The sequence below is a fragment of the Schistocerca nitens genome, chromosome 2 (assembly GCF_023898315.1).
Source record: "Schistocerca nitens isolate TAMUIC-IGC-003100 chromosome 2, iqSchNite1.1, whole genome shotgun sequence".
NCBI classification, from domain to species: domain Eukaryota; kingdom Metazoa; phylum Arthropoda; class Insecta; order Orthoptera; family Acrididae; genus Schistocerca; species Schistocerca nitens.
In genome coordinates, this window is record NC_064615.1 from 385,497,866 (window position 1) to 385,521,413 (window position 23,548).

The 23,548-nt window shown below is 43.7% G+C and overlaps 1 protein-coding gene and 1 non-coding gene across 6 annotated transcripts in view; one reads left to right on the plus strand and one right to left on the minus strand.

Annotated features, from left to right (window-relative positions):
- The window catches only part of LOC126236235 (prominin-like protein), a 572,733-nt gene that overhangs the window by 184,406 nt on the left and 364,779 nt on the right, over positions 1 to 23,548 (plus strand). The gene's annotated exons all lie outside the window — the stretch shown is intronic.
- Positions 12,577 to 12,651, minus strand: Trnat-ugu (transfer RNA threonine (anticodon UGU)). Its single transcript has one exon. It is a non-coding gene; the product is annotated as a tRNA-Thr (tRNA).

The window sequence follows — 23,548 nt, forward strand, 5'->3', positions numbered from 1 at the left end:
TTTGCAAATCGCTAACGAGTCACTTAACAGCTGATGATATTATTCATGGAGAATGCTAGATCCCCGAGAAATTGTTTGAATTTGTACACAATCTCATTGATGAAAACAGCGCGTCTGACAATTCTAACGATACCGCAGTCAAAATGACAGCATTGTGCAGCGATATTATTTATGCTGTTACAAAGGGTAAATGTAAGCTTGCGAAAAATTTAAGTCTCGGTTTGGCTATAAAGTCTTTAACAAAATCTTGGCAAGTAATCGCAGTGCTCAACAGATATGGACGTACAACATGTTATTTAGGTGAAGAGATGGAGACGGAAATGACCTTTACAGCATTCTAAGATAGTACCAGCGGGTGCCGACATGGCAAGTGGACGCTGCACTCACGTAGCGTTTGATAATTTTGATCGCTTCTTTGATACGACTTCAGGAAAAGATACAATGAACGACACAGTTGGAATAATGTCAGTTTCCCCACGCAGAAGACGAGGATCCTAATGAAACTGAAACCACGACTTCTTCAGCTCTTCCACTTTAGGCAGTGGAGATGAGTATGGACCTTCTGTACGAAAAAGGCGACGCCTTAATGAACTTAACGGAGTCCGGCCATATTACTCCAAACCAGCAGCACGTATGCAGATGCTTACTACTGATTCTTTCAATAGTGTAAGGAGCCACGGAAATGGCCATTGATAAAGATTTTTTTATGTGTAATATCTTCGTCAAGAATTGATTCTGTTTCTTTGTCGTCAGGTTTCAACTGCGTGATTTTGACAGATCGTAATGGAATTATAAAAGCTGACTGCTTGCCTCCGATAAATGCTTCTCAAACATCTTGTGCTGTGGTAAATGAAACACTTGTCTTGAACCAAGGAATGGATTAAAAATATGGAGAATAAGCGATTATCGTGACATGATTTGGCCATAGCCGAAATAGCTATGCAAATTCAAGGGAATGAAAAGCCTAAATTTAGTATCTTCTTAAATTTGGCCGTGTAGATAGCATTTTTCAAAGCAGTCGGGTTATTCGTAGACTACAGTGGATTAGTTGAAGTGCTGGTTCAGGTAGAAGTATTAGCAGCCGGCTCCATGGGCAGGTTTTTAGACAGCAAGCGCTTTAATAGTTGTAAGCGACTAGATCTTCTGGCCGCCGCTCCATTGCAAACATTACACTTTGAACAGAACTTATCCACAACTCAAGTTTCCCTCGAGATGCTGGATGAACTCTTGAAAATACTTGTAGATGCAACATCTTATCAAACTCTTTCTGACGCCAATGAGAGAATTCAATTACTTGATTTATGGAGCCTCGTTGTGAACGGTTATAAAGAGTTTTGCCAACATACTTCGATGGGTGAACATTGAAACACGATTCAATCATGCTACCAGAATTGTCAACTTATTCCTTTTGTTTTCGAGAAGCATCCGTACCAATAACTTCGAATTATACGTGGCTCAATTTTATGCATGACCTTTTTTTTTTTTTCGTTAAACCATCCTTGATGGTTCTTAATGTACTTAAGTAAGATATCAATCAGGTTACGTGAAGAAAGACTTCCCAGATCATTAATGCTGATGCCTGTCATCAGTTGGCTAACAATCTTACCGCGGACTCAGTATCTGAGCGTTAAAGATGGGCTCTCAGCCATAGTATCAGGACGAAAAATTGACTGCTGTCAAGGATAAATTATATTGGTTTATCACAACAAGATGATACATCATATTCCTTGCAAAAGGCAGATTAAAAAAAGGTATAGCAAGTCTTCACAGTATTATTAAAACGATTAAAAATACACTCCATTTGATAATAGTACCGATAAAAATATTTTACTTAATATTTCTACAGGGAAAGCATCGTCTTTCATGCTTATTGTTTACGTCAGATGGGAGTCAACGAAAGTATTATGTCGGAATAGAATTCTGTTATCGCAAGATTCGAGAAACCGATCATGAAACAGAATTTTAATTTCGCAACACAGTGCAGCTTCAGAGTTCAGGTGAATAAAAATAAACGGCTCGTACTGAAAATAGAACGAGACATATTTGGTCGGCTACTCGCAATTAGCCGTGACAAAAAAAAAGAAAAAAAAGCGTACTACACTGTTCGACATTTCTACTAGCAGCAATGTCGCCTGCTCTTTTCTCGTGTACAGGTGAAGTGCTGATGAGAGAAAAGTCCACATTAGCCGGGACACACGAAACTTTTTAAGTCCACTTGGTGCAACTGAAGCAAATCAACGTTGACATAGTATATGGATTTTACTTCTTTTACCATATAGGATCCTCCTTGCCACAAACTTTTGATAAAGTAGGTGAATCTGTTCTCAATAAACTTTGTTAAAGTATTGCTATAGAGATACATAATATATCTGATCGCTACTTAATGCCTTCACTCAAATATTCTGAATGTCAGAATCGACAAGGGTTTGGTATTCCTTATGGAATTACAGAACCTCTACAACCCACATATACCGATTTTTTGGGAAATCTTGAGAATTGTCGTACAGTTTTTGGCCGGTTATTGGGAGAATGACCATTTTGCACCAGTAATGCAAACTAAGAAAGTTTTTATAACCGTTGCAAGCCTGTATTACTCTTACCAAAGAAATGTAAATCATGTCGTAAAAACTAAATAAATTCATAACGAATGTCAACACGAAGAAGCGGTGCGCGAATTATGTTTGATATTAGCAAAGTGACACACACCTCAAATATTTTAGTAAAAGCCTGTGGTACTGATGTTATAACAATTCTGCTGGCCAATATGCATAAAATTTCCAAATCTGAAATTTGGTTGGCTGGTTCAGAACTAAGACAAAAAACAATACAGACGTTTGCTGCATCAACTGCAAAGAATTGTCATAGAAGTTGGGACAAATCTACCAGCATTGAACGAATTTACAGGCTGCAGTTAAACCGCTGCTTTCTACAATAATGATAAAGTCAGACCGTTCAACTTCTCCCGGCGTATTTCTTGCTCGAACAGTCCACACGGGCCCAATATTTCGGCGAGCAGACATGTCGCCATCGTCAGGTGCGTCTGTCTGATCACCGAAATATTGTGCCCGTTAGACACTATGGACCGGCAGTACACCCGTGGACTGTTCGAGTAAAAAGTCAGACCGTTTCAGATTTTTGCGAAAAACGAAACCTACAAAAAACGTTTGCGTCATCAACAGATAATGCCGACAGTTTTCCTTGACAAACTCTGATGGTTCAAGAGTTTTCTGCTCTTATTTATGGATTAAAGTAGTGCAAAACTGATAATGACACGAGATTTCGTATTTTCCAGACGAATTATTCAGCCGAAAAAAGCTTTCTCTAAGTCTACAAGTGCTAGGTACGTAGGTTTGCCTTTCCTTAATCTATTTTCTAAGATAAGTCGTATTATGTAATCTATCCGATACCTTCTAGTATCTCCAGGCTTCTTCCAGGTATACAACCTTCTTTTATGATTCTTGAACCAAGTGTTAGCTATGATTAAGGTATGCTCTGTGCAAAATTCTACCAGGCGGCTTCCTCCTTCGTTCCTTAGCCCCATTCCATATTCACCTACTACGATTCCTTCTCTTCCTTTTCCTGTTATCGAGTTCCAGTCACCCATGACTATTATATTTTCGTCTCCCTTCACTATCTGAATAATTTCTTTTATCTCATCATCCATTTCATCAATCTCTTCGTCATCTGCGGAGCTAGTTGGCATATAAACTTGTACTACTATGGTAGGCGTCGGCTACGTATCTATCTTGGACACAATAATGCGTTCACTATGCCGTTTGTAATAGCTTACTCGCACTCCTATTTTCCAGTTCATTATTAAACCTACTCCTGCATTACCCCTATTTGATTTTGTATTTATAACCCTGTAATCACCTGACCAAAAGTCTTGTTCCTCCTGCCACTGAACTTCACTAATTCCCACTATATCTAACTTTAACCTATCCATTTCCCTTTTTAAATTTTCTAACATACCTGCCCGATTAAGGGATCTGACATTCCACGCTCCGATCCGTAGAACGCCAGTTTTCTTTCTCCTGATAACGACGTCCTCTTGAGTAGTCCCCGCCCGGAGATCCGAATGGGGGACTATTTTACCTCCGGAATATTTTACCCAAGAGGACGCCATCATTTAATCATACTGTAAAGCTGCATGTTCTCGGGAAAAATCACGGCTGTAGTTTCCCCTTGCTTTCAGCTGTTCGCAGTACCAGCACAGCAAGGCCGTTTTGGTTAATGTTACAAGGCCAGATCAGTCAATCATCCAGACTGTTGCCCCTGCAACTACTGAAAAGGCTGCTGCCCCTCTTCAGGAACCACACGTTTTTCTGCCTTTCGGCAGATACCCCTCCGTTGTGGTTGCACCTATGGTACGGCTATCTGTATCGCTGAGGCACGCAAGCCTCCCTACCAACGGCAAGGTCCCTGGTTCATGGGGGGGGGGGGTTATAAGTTGTTATAGGCATGTAAAGTAGTTCCTTTCTCCTCCGTCGTTCTTTTTTCTCTTTCAAAGCAGCAGCTTCAAAAAGGCTGACATTTTGTCAATAAGTTGAATGAAAGAGTTTTACTTTCTGGCTGAAACTAGTCATTGAGTTCAACTTCTCAAATATACAACATAAGTATGGGTCCTTCAATAGAAAGTCAGTGTCTAGAAAGTACTTAGCATTGATATAATGATCTTCGTGCAGAAAATAATAGACTTCTCACCTAAGTTAAAAAAAAAGCATGGTAATACATTTCTACTGGACAACAAAGTACTGCTGTTACAAAATAAGAGAGATGTATGTTCAGCTCACATATCGTGACACATTAGTTTAAGAAGTCTAGCTCTCAGAGGACTAGTTTTACTAAAATTCACCACATTTATGACAGTTTGCAGTATTTGATTCAGATCAGAACTCAGATGTTGCGCAGCTAGTTCTCCTGTATGGATAATGCAATGTCCGAACCGTTGCAAGACGCCCTAGACCGCGTGGCTACCCCGCGCGGCCTATAATTTAAAGTATGTCATTCGTAGCCCGCTGACTGTGATTGTTTACTTCCGTATTTAAGTTTTTGACGTTGTACCCTTGTATATAATGTCGAAGAATTAGGTTAGATCTCCACAGAAAATCGTCATGCTTCCACCGGCATTGAAAATTAAGACTAGTGTTAACTGTGCTGACAATACTATGCTATACGTGCTGCTGGCTCCTTGCGATTGCCTTCTGTTTTAGTGTGTATGCCTTGAGTCACGCTCAAACGTGTTCCGTGTTAAAACGCCACAACCTGTTTCCACCTACACTAAGACAGACGTGTTGACTTGCCTTATGCAGAGCAGCACTTGGAAAGGGAACTGGCACTTCTAAGAGAAAACTATTAATTTTTGCTTACTTAAGAGATGGTCGGAATTGGCTTTGGAACCGGTTGTTAACCTTTCTCTCGTCGTGTGGTAATTTCTTTGATTACCATTTCCTTATATTTGATAGCAACGCTGGCTGAGATAAGTGTCGTCTAACGCCGCATCAGGTTAATTAAATAATTAAAATGGTTAAACATGTAAGAGGGTTTATTCTGTATTTAAAACCGTGACAAGAAGTATTCTTGAAACGTATTCCTTTATCTTCTCTACAAAGGCGTGTGTGATCATTTTAAATGTCATATCGTGAGACTTAATCTGACAGTTTATCCTTCAGTTTAAATTCTAACAAAGCGTGACATGTTTTCTGCTTTAACCCTTGTTTATTTAGGAAACTGACTGATGACTTGATGTTTAAGTAGTCTAAAGTAAAGATTCTTAACTTGCATTGGATAACATAATCCTCTATTGGAGTGATAGGAGCTACTGAGGAGATAATATCGTACGTTGAACAATGTAGCGCGTGTTCTTGCGATATTGGATACTTTATGAAAGACTTTCGTCAAGGTGAAGCGCTCTGCCTATGTGGAATTGTCGTAGGTCAAGAAGAGTGCAAAATTAAAATCCTTAGGCTTCCTGAGAGGAGGAAAAAAAAAGAAAAAAAAAAGAAACTAAGCACGCCTCATTTAGCAATTTAGAAATGCTAGGTACGTTCACATTCTGATCGCCATCGTTAAACGAATTCTCGTTAGCAGGAATCCATTTATTTCTCTTCATTGTCTCACCTATCTGTCTAGCCTCACATTTCATCACCATCAGTTCAGTTGTGCAACAGTTTGCATTTTAGTGTTGTTTATGTGCACAGTAAAATGTAGGTCTTCCCGTACAGTTTAGCAGCTCCTTACTGTCAAACCTGGAGAAAGTAAAAGTATTTTAAAGTTTTGCTGGTGGAACGAGTGCTGTGGCCAAAAGTGTACTCGGTATTTCAAGGTGCAAACATACACCGCGGAACTTGGCGGTTTTCTTGCGGTTTCTGGTAAGATTATGGCTGGCGGTATACGTCATGGACTTAACGTCCAGGCAAATGAAAATGCTTTGAGAGTAATCTTCTTAATCTGAAAGAGTTCCTTTGGCCTGAGTGCAACAGAGAAAATACAATCCGCGAAGGAAGTGGGAAGCTTCTGTATCCCACCGTTACAGTAATCTCGTAATGGTAAAGATCTTAAATGTGTTAAAGCTTCTCTATCGCTACCACAGAACGGCTACATAGCGAGCGTTGGATTACTAACTTGACAGATTTCAGCAGGTAGTCGTAATGGATTTACAGAAAACTCTGAAGTTTAACCTGAAAATCGCAGGAATAGATAGAAAATAAAACGAAGATGAAGGTCTTAATACACTCCTGGAAATTGAAATAAGAACACCGTGAATTCATTGTCCCAGGAAGGGGAAACTTTATTGGCACATTCCTGGGGTCAGATACATCACATGATCACACTGACAGAACCACAGGCACATACACACAGGCAACAGAGCATGCACAATGTCGGCACTAGTACAGTGTATATCCACCTTTCGCAGCAATGCAGGCTGCTATTCTCCCATGGAGACGATCGTAGAGATGCTGGATGTAGTCCTGTGGAACGGCTTGCCATGCCATTTCAACCTGGCGCCTCAGTTGGACCAGCGTTCGTGCTGGACGTGCAGACCGCGTGAGACGACGCTTCATCCAGTCCCAAACATGCTCAATGGGGGACAGATCCGGAGATCTTGCTGGCCAGGGTAGTTGACTTACACCTTCTAGAGCACGTTGGGTGGCACGGGATACATGCGGACGTGCATTGTCCTGTTGGAACAGCAAGTTCCCTTGCCGGTCTAGGAATGGTAGAACGATGGGTTCGATGACGGTTTGGATGTACCGTGCACTATTCAGTGTCCCCTCGACGATCACCAGTGGTGTACGGCCAGTGTAGGAGATCGCTCCCCACACCATGATGCCGGGTGTTGGCCTTGTGTGCCTCGGTCGTATGCAATCCTGATTGTGGCGCTCACCTGCACGGCGCCAAACACGCATACGACCATCATTGGCACCAAGGCAGAAGCGACTCTCATCGCTGAAGACGACACGTCTCCATTCGTCCCTCCATTCACGCCTGTCGCGACACCACTGGAGGCGGGCTGCACGATGTTGGGGCGTGAGCGGAAGACGGCCTAACGGTGTGCGGGACCGTAGCCCAGCTTCACGGAGACGGTTGCGAATGGTCCTCGCCGATACCCCAGGAGCAACAGTGTCCCTAATTTGCTGGGAAGTGGCGGTGCGGTCCCCTACGGCACTGCGTAGGATCCTACGGTCTTGGCGTGCATCCGTGCGTCGCTGCGGTCCGGTCCCAGGTCGACGGGCACGTGCACCTTCCGCCGACCACTGGCGACAACATCGATGTACTGTGGAGACCTCACGCCCCACGTGTTGAGCAATTCGGCGGTACGTCCACCCGGCCTCCCGCATGCCCACTATACGCCCTCGCTCAAAGTCCGTCAACTGCACATACGGTTCACGTCCACGCTGTCGCGGCATGCTACCAGTGTTAAAGACTGCGATGGAGCTCCGTATGCCACGGCAAACTGGCTGACACTGACGGCGGCGGTGCACAAATGCTGCGCAGCTAGCGCCATTCGACGGCCAACACCGCGGTTCCTGGTGTGTCCGCTGTGCCGTGCGTGTGATCATTGCTTGTACAGCCCTCTCGCAGTGTCCGGAGCAAGTATGGTGGGTCTGACACACCGGTGTCAATGTGTTCTTTTTTCCATTTCCAGGAGTGTATCTTTAGTAAAACATCAGGTTCGGCTCTTCGTCGTTGGTACAAGCAACACAACTTCAATACGTAGACCATACATATTTCTCTCTCTCTCTCTCTCTCTCTCTCTCTCTCTCTCTCTCTCTCTCTCTCTCTCTCTCTCTCTCTGCTTTATTGTCAGTAGTACTACCGATTACTGGTTTAAGTACATACATACACATCATTAGAAAGTTATTCTCCACACTTTTCAGAGCTCGTCATAATGCGCGAGTCTGTAAAAAACATGTACTAGCACTGTTGATACCAATCTCATTCTGTCAGATTTCCATCTGTTGAATAAAGAACAAATGATGCACTTCGGCTTGCTGTATTGTGTGACGATGGTTAGTTACTTCGACTGGCATTCGAAGTGCCTCGAATGCAGACCATAATGTCAGGAAATCGCAACAGCAGCAGTGATGAATATTTTTCGTAAGCCTAATAGGTTGACAAAAGGAAATGATACTAGCTGACAAACCCGACATTACCCGGGTATTCATGTTGCCAATTTTGTGTCAGAAACGAAAACAAAAAATGAACTGTGTTTGTGACGAAGTGTCGAAAAAATTGAATTTCCATATGTTCGTAGAAACAGCTTTGAAAGGTATGAAACAGTCGTACAAACAAATAAACATAATGTATAAATAGAGTACTCAAATTAAGAAGGATGATCGCGGACAGTTTCCGTACGCTTGGCGCAGCTGCTTCGCGTGTCTGGAACGCGATTTTGTAAACTTCTCTATCTACGGACACGCCACTACATTGCTCTTACAGACGTCAATCTTCTCTGTTTACAGCCGTTTGCGCTTCTCAGTTGAAAGGTGTCAAAATCGCTGCTGGGTGTCATTTCCCGAAGTTGACTGTAGGATTGACTTAGTAGTAAGGAATAAACGTAGTAAAACTTCATACGTGATGCGGCATTTTTCCACGTATCTCAGTGTTAGACGACATGTCTCTTGAACTATGTGTCGTAGAATGATATTTTTGTAGGTAGATTTAGCCGCATACTGTATGTGGATACAGTTTGCGAAATATGTTGTGGATAGAGTTAGTACCAAAGAAGTAGTAAATTTAAACGTCATGCACAATGCGGAAGTTACTCACGCGTCTCAGCGTTTATGACGACGTGTCTCCTAAATTATGATTGGTAGGTGGTTCTTCCCCCGACAGCGCCCGTTGCTTGACAGTAGAGGATATATGTATCACGTTTAATTGAAATCGGCCGGTGGTTTGGGAGATGTGGAAAAACACACACAATTTATTTTTGTAACACGTGCTTAAATGAAAGGCCAGGGAGCATTAATCCTGCCCTTTCTTTACGTTACGAGAAGTGTCATAATTACAAATATAACCGAGACTACATGTAAGGGTTGTGTCGTCTTCATTACTTAAATAGGATAGCTTCGAACGGATACTTACTTGTTGTTTATTGTGAGTGTTGAAGTCAAAACATTTATCACTCTTTCTCATAGTTTCACTTTGTTTTTGGTGATGCAGCAGTAAATTATTCACGTGCGTAAGTGTTTCTTCGTAATTATTAAAATACACTTATAGCTAGGGTACTACACGTTATTAGTCGCTTCTTAAAGATTCCATGGACGAAACTATTTAGTAGTCGAGTCAGTAATAATCGTCGATCCCAAGGGCTCCACGAGTATAATAATAAAGTCACGGTAATCAAACGTCGGGGGCCATATATAGGAGCGCTGGGATTAAATTACCGTGCTGGCCTCCCTATTTTACATTTTCCATATTGCCTAGTTAGGTGAATGCCAGGAAAGTACTTTCAGTGTGGCATCGCCAGAATTCCTTCCTTCCCCTTTCTTCGTCCAGAGTAATAAACCGTATCTAACGATGTCACAGGATATTGAACTCTATGCCTACCACCGAACATTAGGTTTTCTGCTGACTTAGTAAAGGGACAGAAGTATCCACTTTTTCTGGAGAATGACTGGCAATGCGCAGCATGTAATTGGGCTTGGATTCCGCCCCAGAGTGCAACGGGAAATCCACACTCTTAAGTTGCAGGGTACATTAGCCAAAAGGGTTCCGTGGATAGTTTATAGTGCCCAAATTGCTATAACACTGATTGCGTTGTTTCATTTTATGACTGAGCAGTAGATCGCACTGATATCGCTAGTATGTGTTTCCCACTTACTTTTGCAAGGGAGAAACCTGGAAATTCAAAAGTTCATTGTGGCAAGACGGCTGCAGTAATCTTGTCTGGACCGCGCTGCGTTGCCATGTGTGTGTCCGCGTAGTCCAGCTGTGACTGATCCGTTAAACTGGCCGACGACACTAGGGGACTCTGTCTGGACCTGCCTCGTGCAGGGCCGTCGGTACTTGACGTCGTCATCTGCAGCTATTTGATTGACCACCCTCTTCGTCCTTTTTATGCAATATCTTTAAAAAAAATTCGTAAGAGCCAGAACTTCTCTTAATTTCGATAATAAATGTTTCGAAAAGGTGTTAAGGAGCTTGATTAGCTTTGAAGATATTCTGCAGTCGTGTGGTTTATTGCTGTTGCTTATAGAATATTCTTGCCCAATTTATTGCGCCCTTCGTTTTTTTGTAATTGTGAAACATGGTAATCTTTTTTCAACATCTTCGTTTTTTGTGAATCTGTGTATACAATTAGTTTTCAAGTGAATATGTAGTTCCACGTCAGCTTTTACATTACCTGGAAGTTGTGAAATCGTGGCCTCTATATATCAGTGACGTATCAGCCCAAGTTTTTCCTCTAATTTTACGGAAGTTTCTGCAGGCAAAATAATAATGCCCTTATTCAGGCTCAGTCGTATGTAATGCAGGTGGCAAACTTCGGTTCATTGGCAGAATACTGGGAAAATGCAGTCAGGAGACTGCTTACAGATCGCTTGCGCGTCCCATCGTGTGGTGATATTCAGTTGTGTGGGACGCATACCAGAAAGGATTAACATGAACCATTAACGTAAACAAAGAAGAACGGCACGAGCTTTACAGGTTTGCTTGGCTCGACGAGGGAGCGTCGTGGAAATTTTGAAGAACTTGAATTGGCAAGCTCTTGAACATAGACATTGGTTTAAAATATCAGTGTGCGCTGAATAATGCAGATGCGATCATCAGGTCCCTACAAATCCCTCCCGTACTAACCGCAAAAATAAGACCAGGCTTTTTACAGCGCGAGCGGCATAACCCCAAAACGCGGCACATTGGTAAGAATCCTCAGCCGTGCACCACACGGTTTGCAAATATGTATCTGGACGTAGAAGTACAGCAGGTTAAAACGGAATCTGGCTCTGTGGCTTGGAAGGTAAGTGTGAAGACTACGTATCCAACGCTTAGAGCTTGAATCATTAGCTAGTCCAACGGTTTCTCTCGGCCTCTTACCGCTTCTTTTGGGAGGTGGTATTGCAGACAAGTTCGAATACAAACTTCTCATAAGCATGTGTCAAATTAACGTTGGTTACGGATATACAGTTACTGCATTTAGACAAGTTTTTATTTCACGTGTTGTTACTGCAATTATATGTATTGACCACGACATCTTGGTAGATGATTGTTGCAGTGTCTGTGTGTTTATGGGTCGATTTTTTCATATGACTTGTCAAACCAATGGCAGCACGCCATCTCTTGCCGCAATTGCCACAAGTGTATCTGGCTGCTGAGGCAGGAGCAGTGGTAGCATTGCGAAGCTTTTTCTGCCTTAATCCAACAAGCCTTCATCATGCTTAGACATTCCAGATGATATATCATCACGCCACTCTGGTCTCATGCTAGCCCGTGCCTCCCATCTGTTTGTGTCGATTCCAAAGCTCTCCATATCTTGTTTACAGGAGTCCTTGAACCTCAATACAGGACGCCCTACAGGTCTTTTGGCTATAGAGATCTCTCCAAGCATCACCTCACCTGGTAATCTGTCAGGATCCATACGGTGGACGTGTCCCAGCCAGGGGAGTCGTCTCTGCTTCAAGAAGCTGAAATACTGTTGCAGTTAGTTTCAGATAGCACTGCTTCGTTGGTCACTCGGTCCTTCCACGTTACTGCAATTAGTGTTGGTTTATTTACCGATAGTCATTTTTGTTTTGAAGTTAAAAGGATGGAGTTGTGCCTGAGTTTACACAATTAAATTTCTTTAACTGCGATCGTGATTTGTTGGCCAATTCTACTGTGTCGTAAAGCATTCCGCAAGTATTTTCAAATCCCGAGCATGCCAATATGGTATTTGCATACACTGTAGTAAAAACGGCGCTGGTGCTAGCAAAGGATGCGGTTAAAAGATTTCTTAACCACAGAGTACCATATTCAAGAATATATAAAGATGGTATCTGTTCTTTCGAACATGCAATTCTCTCTTAAAATGAAATGATAATTAAATCAAGACCCTAAACTGTCGACAGGCGTTGATATACATCAACGGGGACAGTGTGCCCCGACCGGGACTCGAACCCGGAATCTCCTGCTTACATGGCAGACGCTCTATCCATCTGAGCCACCGAGGGCAAAGAGGATAGTGCGACTGCAGGGATTTATCCCTTGCACGCACCCCGTGAGGCCCACATTCCCAACTTAATGTCCACACACTACATTCGTAGTGCCCCTGCCCATTACTCTCATTATTCGCGGCAGACAACACGTAAGAGTTTGGACAATGCGTGTGCATCCAGCACAGGAGGAGGTCAATGACCGGTTAGCCTTAACTATATGAAGATGGTATCTGTTCTTTCGGACATGTCCCCGTTGATGTATATCAACGGCTGTCGACAGCTTAGGGCCTTGATTTAATTATCATTGTATTCAAGAATGTTTGCTCGTGTTTGCACTAAACATCGTTGAAAACTGATGCAATGCTAGTTGTCATATTTCAACTAAACGTGCTAACGAACAAATGTGTTTGAAGTAGTTTATATTATTCAGGTGGTAGAACGTAACTCTTCAACAAGCGCACGCAAAATATCTACACGTAGCCTACCAAAATAGCAGACATTACGTGCACTGCCTCTAATTCCCCCCTCCGCCGCCGTCCTCACCACTTTAAAGTCGGTTGTCCCTTAGCGAATAAAGATTGATTTTGTAAGCAGCGGCAAAATAATACAGTATTCTTCGCATTGAAACGCCTTCCTCCTCAATTTTTTTTCAAGTATTGCAGGCAACATAGACTGCTAACAATCTGTAGTCATATGATGTTGTTTAGGATTACAATGCAGGCATGTCCGAAGGAACAGATACTGTGGCTACTACAGCTGTTATGAACTACACGTAAAGTAATCGCATTTGCGAATATGGACAAAAATTCCCGCTCGCGATAAGTGGAAAATCAGGATTCTAATCCCGGTCCAGCACAAAATTTCATTGTCGCCATTCCATTATACAGCTTATGGGTCTTCACATTCGCAAACATGAATATATTTCATGTATCTGCTGTCATAGTCGGTAAAACTTCATTAGCTTACCGTAAAGATATGTTAAGTCAAACCGCTCATTTTCTTGACGTTTCAGCCAGCATGGATTTGCAGAAGATAAAAACCCATTAGTTGTGAAAGTACATCAGCCCCTTCAATCAGTAAAGGGAGCATTCCGAGATGTATATATCGTTTTTAAATCAGACAAGCAATGCAGTCTCTGCATCTTCATGTTAGCGGTACTCGTACGTTTTCTCTGTGGTTCGACCATACTGATCTCTTCTTTTGACACACAGTTCACTGAATTAGGCACAGAATTCACCAAATTCGAAAACTTGTCGGTAGCGTAGATAATGACAGTTCCCAAACACATACCGTAATATATCAACAGGGCAGCCACTGTTTACTTTGTTCAGTCTAACGAAAAGGTAACGAGCCAGAAAATCTGAGTGACGTCGCAACTATAGAAAGCAAATATATTCGTTTGTTAGACAAACATAATATTTTCGCGTTAAATGATTCTGCGTTTCACGCTTTAAAAAATATCAAATTACGTAGTTCTTTGCGTTGAATTATTGCATCAAAGTAAACTCCCAGAACTTCTCTCCTGACAGCTTATTTGTAAACTTTTACAATTGATTTTGGAGTCGTACTTAGTGTGGAGACGTTGCGCAGGTCGTGCGTCCAGCACGTAGGCACCCGATTGATCCGAGCCGCTGTGCCGTGTTCTAATTCAGCTCTGCGCCGCGTTTTGTTAGTCGTTTGACGTCAGTAGCTTCCAATTCGATGCATCTTCCGGCTACTGCCCACAAAAGACCCAGTCGCACTTTGCTCCGCATCTCCACCAAATGTAGTCCTCGCGTTGAGGATATTTTCACTGATCAGGGAAAAGTGTAATTCGCAACCGACGTAAAAAAAATCTGGGACTTCAGGTAGCAAATCGATATGGTAGAATGGAAAAAAAAGTTTGTCGAATGTGAACAACATTTAAATATAGAATATGACTGGATTATCAAAGCAACTTTATGGAGGCAAGAGAAGAAACAATAAAAAATTTAATTCGTTGACTGTCGATATACCTTGTTTTTGCGATTGGGCCGATGCCTAGACGGCAACAGGTTGATATGGTCTGATCTTGCCTTTCGGTGTAAAAGTTCGGTCGATGAGTTCTCTTCGGCCAGTAACTTCTTGCTATATGGAGGTGAGTGATAAAAGACGACGTCATATCGTGAACTGTATCAGTTAAGAGTTTTTTTTTTTTTTTTTTTTTTTTTTTTTTTTTTTTTTTTTTTTTTTTTTTTTGCAAACGCTAGTTTTATTTATCATCAGAAAATTCTCTAGTAATTTTGTCTGGGATGTTTTTAGGCTTTATTCATCTGATGCACTTTCCCTACAACTGCATCGACCACGCTAACGGTGCGATTGTCGGTTAGACTGTCACTATGACCCTTCAGAAAAACGATACGCATGTAGGATTAGCTGTTGGCAGTAACTGAAGACGTCAGCTCCATGAAGCCGCCATTCCTCGATAGAATGTCGCAAAGCGGAAGTTGCGGCTGACAGCGAATCTGCTGCACCGACCGTAGTCGACCACATCGCTTCTATTACATCCTTGTTAGGTTTCTCCCGCCGGGATGTTCATTATTTGTAGACTGCAAAAGGCAGGATTACTCTTGAAAACTCACAGATCACCTCTGCGAATGATTTTCGGATTGTCATTATGTGTGTTCGGAGATGCTGACCACGTATGCGCGTAATAACGTATTACGCTTTCGTTCTTCGTTAGATCTTGTACACCGAAGCGCCAAAGAAAATGGTATAGGCATGCGTATTCAAATACAGAGATACGTAAACGGGCAGAATACGGCGCTGCGGTCGGCAGCGCCTATATAAGACAAGTGCCTCGTGCAGTTGTTAGATCGGTTACTGCTGCTACAGTGGCAGATTATCAAGATTTAAGTGAGTTTGAACGTGGTGTTACAGTCGGCGCACGAGCAATGGTACACAGCATCTCCGAGGTAGCGATTTCACGAGTGTATCGTGAATATCAGGAATCCGGTAAAACATAGTCTCCGACATCGCTGTGGCCGAAAAAACATCTTGCAAGAACGGGACCAACGACGACTGAAGAGAATCGTTCAAAGTGACAGAAGTGCAACCGTTCCGCAAATTGCTGCAGATTTCAATGCTGGGGCATCAACAAATGTCAGCGAGCGAACCATTCAACGAAACAACATCGATATGAGCTTTCGGAGCCGAAGGCCCACTCGTCTATCCTCGATGACTGCACGACACAAAGCTTTACATCTCACCGGGGCCCGTCAACACCGACATTGTACTGTTAATGACTGGAAACATGTTTCCTGGTCGGACGAGCCTCGTTCCAAATTGTATCGAGCGGATGGATGTGTTCGGGTATGGAGACAACCTCATGAATCCATGGACCCTGCATGTTATCGGGGGACTGTTCCACGTGGTGGAAACTCTGTAATGGTGTGGGGCGTGTGCAGTTAGTGATACGGGAGCCCTGATACGTGTAGATACGACTCTGACAGGTGACACATACGTAAGCATCCTGTCTGATCATCTGCACCCGATGTCCATTGTGCACTCCGCCGGACTTCGGCAATTCCAGCACAACAGTGCGATACCCCACACGTCCAGAATTGCTACAGAGTGGCTCCAGGAACACTCTTTTGGGTTTCCGCTGGCTGCCAAACTCCCCAGACATGTACATTACTGAGCATACCATGGATGCCTTGGATCGTGCTGTTCAGAAGAGATCACCACCCCGTCGTACTCTTACGGATTTATAGACTGCTCTGCAGGATTCATGGTGTCAAATCCCTCCAGCACTATTTCAGTCATTGGTCGAGTCCATTCCACGACGTGTTGCGGCACTTCTGCGTATTCGTAGGGGCCCTACATGGTATGAGGCCGCTGTACCAGTCACATTGGCTCTTCATTGTTAATGGGTAGTTTTCAAGATGCTTAAGGGTGAATCTTATATCGTGAGTACATGAGTTTAATATTCGATCGCCCTATGTTTCAGTGTTTCTTGACAATGTTTTAGGTACTCAACACGGAAAGCAAATAATTGCAAGTTAAATGTGAATTTCCGAATTTGTAATAAATAATTTCTCAGTTTCAAAATTTATAACTTACGCCTCCAGAAGATACTTCCATTCTTGTTGTCCAGATGACAGAAAAAAAAAAAATGTTACCTTAATGTTCGGTACTAGAGTTTTCTTCCTCTTCTTGAAATAATAATGAATGGCGAGAGTTCACATGTTCGCTCCCTATAGTCCATTAGGGATCTTTTTGTTGCTAATGCTTTATTAGAAGTGAAACTCACTGAAACGGCTCTTTCGATCTGCAGAAACAGGTGATCTCTGTCGTCATGAAAATGAGGATTCGAACAGGAGATCAATGCCTGTTTATCATACCTCATCGTACAGTTGGCGAGATCGTAACACCAATACAGAAATGAAGATAGTCTGCTCACTACAAAATCGAAACTAGTCTCGGGAACTTAGTGGTAAAGATATGTGGTCGTTCGTACGTTAAGAGAAATCCTTGACCGAATCCGCTTGGGATCCACCGCATAAGAGGCTGGACTTTGCAGTAAGCACATTAGCCAGTAATGCGTATTTCTAGATGAAAATAAATTTATTGTTTACGGATCCAGAGGTACTACTCAACCACGATATTATTGCACTTGGCCTTTATCGGGAACATGCGATGATGTTACAGTAAACAGGTACAGTGGTGACAAAGGAAAACGACGCACTGTCAATGCTTTCAGGTCAGCTGTGCATATACTATAAATCTCGAGTACGCAATTGCGCTCTGGCTCACGATAAGCGCACTGAATCGTCCTCAGTCCTAGGTGCATTAATGTTGTAGTCGACTAATAGAATGCATGTGTGCTCAGTATCAACCAAAAAACAGATAAAAAGAAATATAGTGCGCTTCAGAAGCAGTGCGGTTGTAGTTGTATCACAATACGTACCTTCGGTTGCAGTAGGTACATTCAACATTTATTAAAGGCACTGTGGCTAAAAATGGTAACCTGACTATTTTTAACGTGTCCTTACAGAAATGTTCAGAATCTACATGTCACGCCGACGTTCATCTTGTTCCAGTAACATAGCTGCTTGTGAATTTTCCGGATGATATGGTCGTGGCCCATGAAACTTTCTCGTTCCTAACGCTTCGCCCAGAGCAGCGCCGTATAGTCAATTTGTGTCATTTTATTAAAGTCATTACACTTTCACAATATTCGGAACAGTTTCATTGCACATTATGGGAAACCATCGGCAGAAGAATAAATTGCGGCCAATTTCGTCTAAAAATAGGAACTGAAGGAAAGAGTCGAAGAAAAATGCCTCAGTATCCAACATAAGTGCATCAAATTACATTGTAAATGTTTAAAAAGACGTAATACTTAAGAACAGAATGATACTAAACAAGGTATTAAATTTTTATGTCGTCCAGGTGGGTTTGTGGTTTGGAAACTGCTACTGTTTACGAGACAAGGTAAAACAGACATCCCTGTCAGTCATTTTTATTTTCTCTCTCGATGCGTTTCCAGTATTAATAACCCACTAATCCATCTGAAGGTGAGGGTATAAGCTTTCGAAAGACGTCGTGGGTGCAAATAAGTGGCTAACAAAGATAATTGTTTTTTCCTTTGTTAAGGGGCTCCGGAAAGGCTCAAAATCATGAAAAGTTCAATTTTTACTTTTTTGCGTTTTCTGAATCTGCAGACTATTACCTTTTAATAGATATACAATTTATTCAATTCCGAAGAATACAACTATTTTTAAATTTTTTTTGAAATGTGTTCTACATGGGCGTGACCCACTGTGGCGCTGTTAAACTGCTGTCAAATGGTGTTATTATAAACGTCCGTGTTCATCAGGTACATTTTAGTGATGTGAGATAAAGTATGTGTTGTGGCTAACCTGTGATGGTTCAATATATATCGCTGGTGTGATTGTCGATTGTTTCATGTTTATTTACTCTGTCGTTATCTCGAAAATATTCGTAATTAATTCTGTTTCTTGAGTCTCTGTTTTGTTGAAGTATAATAATGAGTAAAAGTAAAGTTATTAGAAATCCTCTGAAGGCTTTTAAGAAAAGGAGAAATGTTGGAAAGCCAAAGGTACGTGTTATTACTGTAAACAATAAAGACGATAACCAAGTGAGTGAACCTAACCTCTCAAGTACACCTGCCCATAGCAGTCAAAGTGGGAAAGAAAATACTTCACAGAAGAAGCTTGGTTCAATGAGTGAAAACTATGAATGTTTTATGGGCGAATCGGATGTGAATGAAATATTTGATATGTCGGTTCTCAAAGGAATTTTTTCAAACTGTGTAAGATGTATTCATTGTAGTGAAGTTGGTCTGGAACTCTCCATAATAAAGCACGTAGGACTTGCTAGTGAAATACAACTGAAATGTGATAAGTGTTCATACATGACCACTTTTTGGAACAGTGTTGCAGTAACTGCAACTGAAGAAAATGGTAGCAAAATCTACGAACACAACAACGAGCGAAGCTTGCTTTAGACAAGGAACGCCTTCGGGCTACAGACAGGGCTGTAAAGAGTCTCGAAATACAAGCAAGAGTAAACAGGAGGAGGAACAAGAGGAAGCTGGAGGAGGAGTTTGCAGAGGATGAAGATAACCCATCCTATGGACCTGGAATGCACTAAAAAGTTAATCCAATCTTTGTCGCTCGATTCCCAAAACTTTTATTTTCTCATACTAATTACATGTTTTCTAAGGATCTTCCAAACATATTTGTTTCAAACTTTCAGTAAATGTTACACAGTACCTTCTGCATAATTTAACACAGCCTTTTTCCAAAAAACTGTATATTTTTGAATATATAAATAAAAAATTGCAAAAGAATGTTGTGAATTTTCATTACAATTGAAAAAAAATCATCTTTAATAACTGAACTAAAATTTTGTAAAATCCCTGTGTTAAGTTGTAGCCCATATTCCAATAAATAATCTGTAAAAAGTTCAACTTCCTACCTCAAATACTTTGTGAGGAAAGATGTAATTTATAAGCGTTATTTTAACATTGCAAGTATAGGGCGTTCCGGAGCCCCTTAAGCTCTTGAATACTGTAAGATAAATTTTTATTCGTTCATGGTAAGGTGGCAGAATATCAAAATAAGATCCGATGTATCTTATCTGTGTTATGATTTTTCTGTGTGTTTATCTGTTATATTACATAAAAAGCCATGTATTTAGACACTGTGTGAACATGGAAATGGAAATGAGCGTTTGGCGTCATTGGCCGGGAAGCCCCTTGCGGGGCAGGTCCGGCCGCCTTGGTGCAGGTCTTATTACATTCGACGCCACATTGGACGACCCGCTTGCCGGATGAAATGACGATGAAGACAACACAACATCCAGTCCCTGAGCAGAGAAAATCTCCGACCCATCCAGGAATCGAACCCGGGCCCGTAGGACAACAATCCGTCACTTTGCCCTTTTTTTTTCTTTTTAAATCGGGATAGTGGACCGGTGGGGGCTCGGGGGGGGGGGGGAGGAGAGGTCAGGGGTCGAAACCCGAGGCCTGGCCACATTGTCCCCCTCACCACCACCGAGCCTGTGGGGCATAGGGAAGTGGGGGAGAGAGAGGAATCAACAGAAGTGGAAGGCGTTGTTGTTTATTTATTTTCATTGTGTTTTTGTAATATTCACTATTATCCTGAAATTATGTGGAAACATCGGCGACAGAGGGAAAAAATCTAAATGCTGGGTAAAGAAAAAGAAAAGAAAAAGGAAAAGAAAAAAATTCCACGTAGTCTGCGACGGGCTCTCCCATCCGCGGAGGTAAGAGGTAGAATCGATCATGGGCGTCTTAGACTCAGACACCGCCGGGGGAGGAGGGGTAGGTTCCCTCTGGGCCAGGCACCCCCCAACTTAGTGGAGGTCTAACAAAGACCCCTTGAAGATAGTTAGCAAATAATGTCCGGTAACGTGGCGTTTTTTCGTGAGCTGCATGGGCTGTTCGTAAATAGGTCCAGAAGTCGAGCCGGGGTTTAGGTCCCTCATGAAAGAGATAAGCGACCGCCCACCCTTTGACCCACATAATAGCATGACTTTTGGCGGCGGGAAAATGTTTTTCCTTCGGGTATTGTGTCTGGTGGCACGCGGAGATAGCTGGTAATGATTTGCTGCACGAAGCGCCATACATGTTGCGAAAGAGACGCATGTCAGACGGCGGTCATCAGTGTCCAGGTGCTGGCAAAGGAGACAAAGAGGGGAATCGGACAAGCCAATGTTGTGCAGTCGATGTTTCGTGGCAGATTTCCTGTTGACTGTGTGATACCACAGTGCCTGGGCGTTCGTAGGGAGGAAAGGCTGGTGGACGGTAGTCCACACAATGGGCCACTGGATGGAGGGATGTCTGGTCTCCATCACATTCCGGGGAACACAGCGTAGTAGCAGGCTGTAAAAACCTATGGGTCCTGGGTGGGCGTGTATCTGGAAGACTGGTATGTATGTAACTGTAATCGACGAAAAAGGTTGAAATATGAGACAAATGAGGCACGATGTGGCCGACAGACACCGCTGGTGAGGTGGAAGCAGGCTAGAGGACCTCAAGCAAGCTGCGTGTTAGATATGTGCCCCAGCCCGTCCACTGTTTTCTCATGGTACTCATGTACAAGGGTGCAGGTCGAATATGGACATCGACGAGCGCGAGGCCACCAGCCCGTGGGGGCAGGGTAAGTGTCTCATAACGTACTTTAAACATGGAACCAGCTATGAGATAATAGCCAAAAGCCGCCTGAAGGTTGCGTCCAATTGCAGTTGGCAGAGGGAGAGCTTACGCGATGTGGACCAGTTTTGATGCCACATAAAGATTAAGAAACTCAACGCGTTGAAGTGTGTCCTGGTGGCGCAAGAGGTTCTGGCGGATGACGTGTAACAGGCGACGGAAATTCGTTGCCACTGTGCGTGAGACCGTGGGGGTGAAGGTAATGCCCAGGTACCGGAAAGTCCGCACAAGTGGCAGGGGTCCCACTTTACCTTCCTGGAGGCCTCGTCCAATGTGTATTGCAGACGATTTGGCGACATTCATGGCACTGCCAGCGGCAGCTCCATAACGGGTAATCAATTCGAGGACTGCTAGAATCTCAGAGCCGGAGCGAATGAGGAGGAGGAGGTCATCAGCATATGCCCGACAGCGAAAAGTGTGTTGGCGTAGGGTGAGGCCAGAGAGCTTGCTTGGTTGTCAAGCCCCAATGAGGGGCTCAAGGGCAATGGCATACATGAGGGTAGAGAAGGGGCATCCTTGCCGTATGGAACGGCATATGGATACCGGCCCTGCTAAACGTCCATTGACTTGGACACGTGAACTGGCACTGTTGTAAAGACGCCGGAGGACGTCGAAGAACGGAGGGGGGATGCCCATTCGGGCCGCCACCGGAAACAGGAAACGATGGCGCACTTTATCGAAGGCGCTGTCGAAGTCTATAGCGACGACCGCTGCACGGAGTCTGCAGGCCGCCGCCATCGCAATTAAGTCACGGCATTCCCCTGTGGCAGTCTGTATGTTAACCTGTTCCCCAGGCGTCGTTTCCTCTTGGGGAGAGGATATGAGGATGTACTGTTCGGAGCCGCATTACCATTAAGCGAGCGAAAATCTTGTAGGGTGAGCGGTCTGTAACTCGTGACCATCGAATCACGAGCTGGTTTGTGTACCGGAATGATGATGCCCTCAGCTAAGGCAGGTGGGATTGCTTGGTCAGATGTCATCAGTTCTTGATAGATATTCGTACACCGCTGTGCCATGAGGTCCCGGAAGGTACGGTAAAACTCAATCGGTAAGCCATCAATGTCGGGCGATCTGTTGACTGCCCCCTTGTCGATTGCGTTGTCGACTTCGTCTCGCGTGACCGCCACTGTCAAAGCATCCGTCGCCGTGTGGGGGAGGGTGCGCGTGACGTATTGCAAAATGGAGTCGTCTGCTGCAGTTTCAGCATCTTCTTCATTATAAGTACGACGGTAGTGTTCGACGAATGCGTGGATGATGTCATTCTGAATGGTGACTGCGTGCCATGAGGCGTGGTCAGAGTGCTGATGATCTGCCGACAACACCGTCGTTCGTCGGACACTATATGATGCATGGCTGGAATTTCTAAACCCGCGTGATCGTGGCGCCGCGACCGTATCACCACCCCTTGCAATTTCCGGCGTGACAGCGCAATTATCTTCGCCTTAGTTCTTTGCCGTTCCAACTGGTTATCTGGGGTTGGCGGCTGAGTGTCCAGATATCGGAGAATCGCATGATAGAAGTCAACAGTGTTGGGGTGCCAGTCGGCCATGTCCTTGTCGTATCTCATCAGTGTCCTCCGGATCGCTGGCTTGGCGCAGTGCGTCCACCATGTCAATGTCGAGCGGTAGCGGGGAAGGCGTCGTTCGCAGGCTGTCCACGTCTCAGTGACTTGTTGGCGACATGCCAGGTCATGCAGATGAGAAGTATTTAGCTTTCATGGCGCATGGCTGCACCATACAGATTGCGGCGAAGGAGGAGCGTACATATGTAAGTGCAATGGTCGGAAAAGGCCAGTGGCCAGCGTTCGGCGCCCCGTATCGCAGATCTAAGAGTTTGTGAGGCGTATATCCTGTCTAGTCGGCTTGCGGAATGACTGGTAAGAAAGGTATGGCCAGAACGGCCGCCATGTTGAACTTCCCAGGTATCGTGAAGCAGGTCGTCTCGCACCACTATTCCTGGCATGTAGTATAGCGTGGAAAAAGGTCTTTGGGAGTGCATAACGCAGTTACAATCACCTCCTAGTAGGCGGTGGTCATCGCCCTAAAAACAGGGGGGCGATTTCCTCAGAATAAAACTGGGCCCTTTCATGGCGTCGGTCGGTGCCTGAGGGAGCGTAGACATTAATGATGCGTGTCCCTATGGCTGTGAGTGCCATGCCTCGAGCTGATGGGAGGAAGGCGACGTCGGTCAC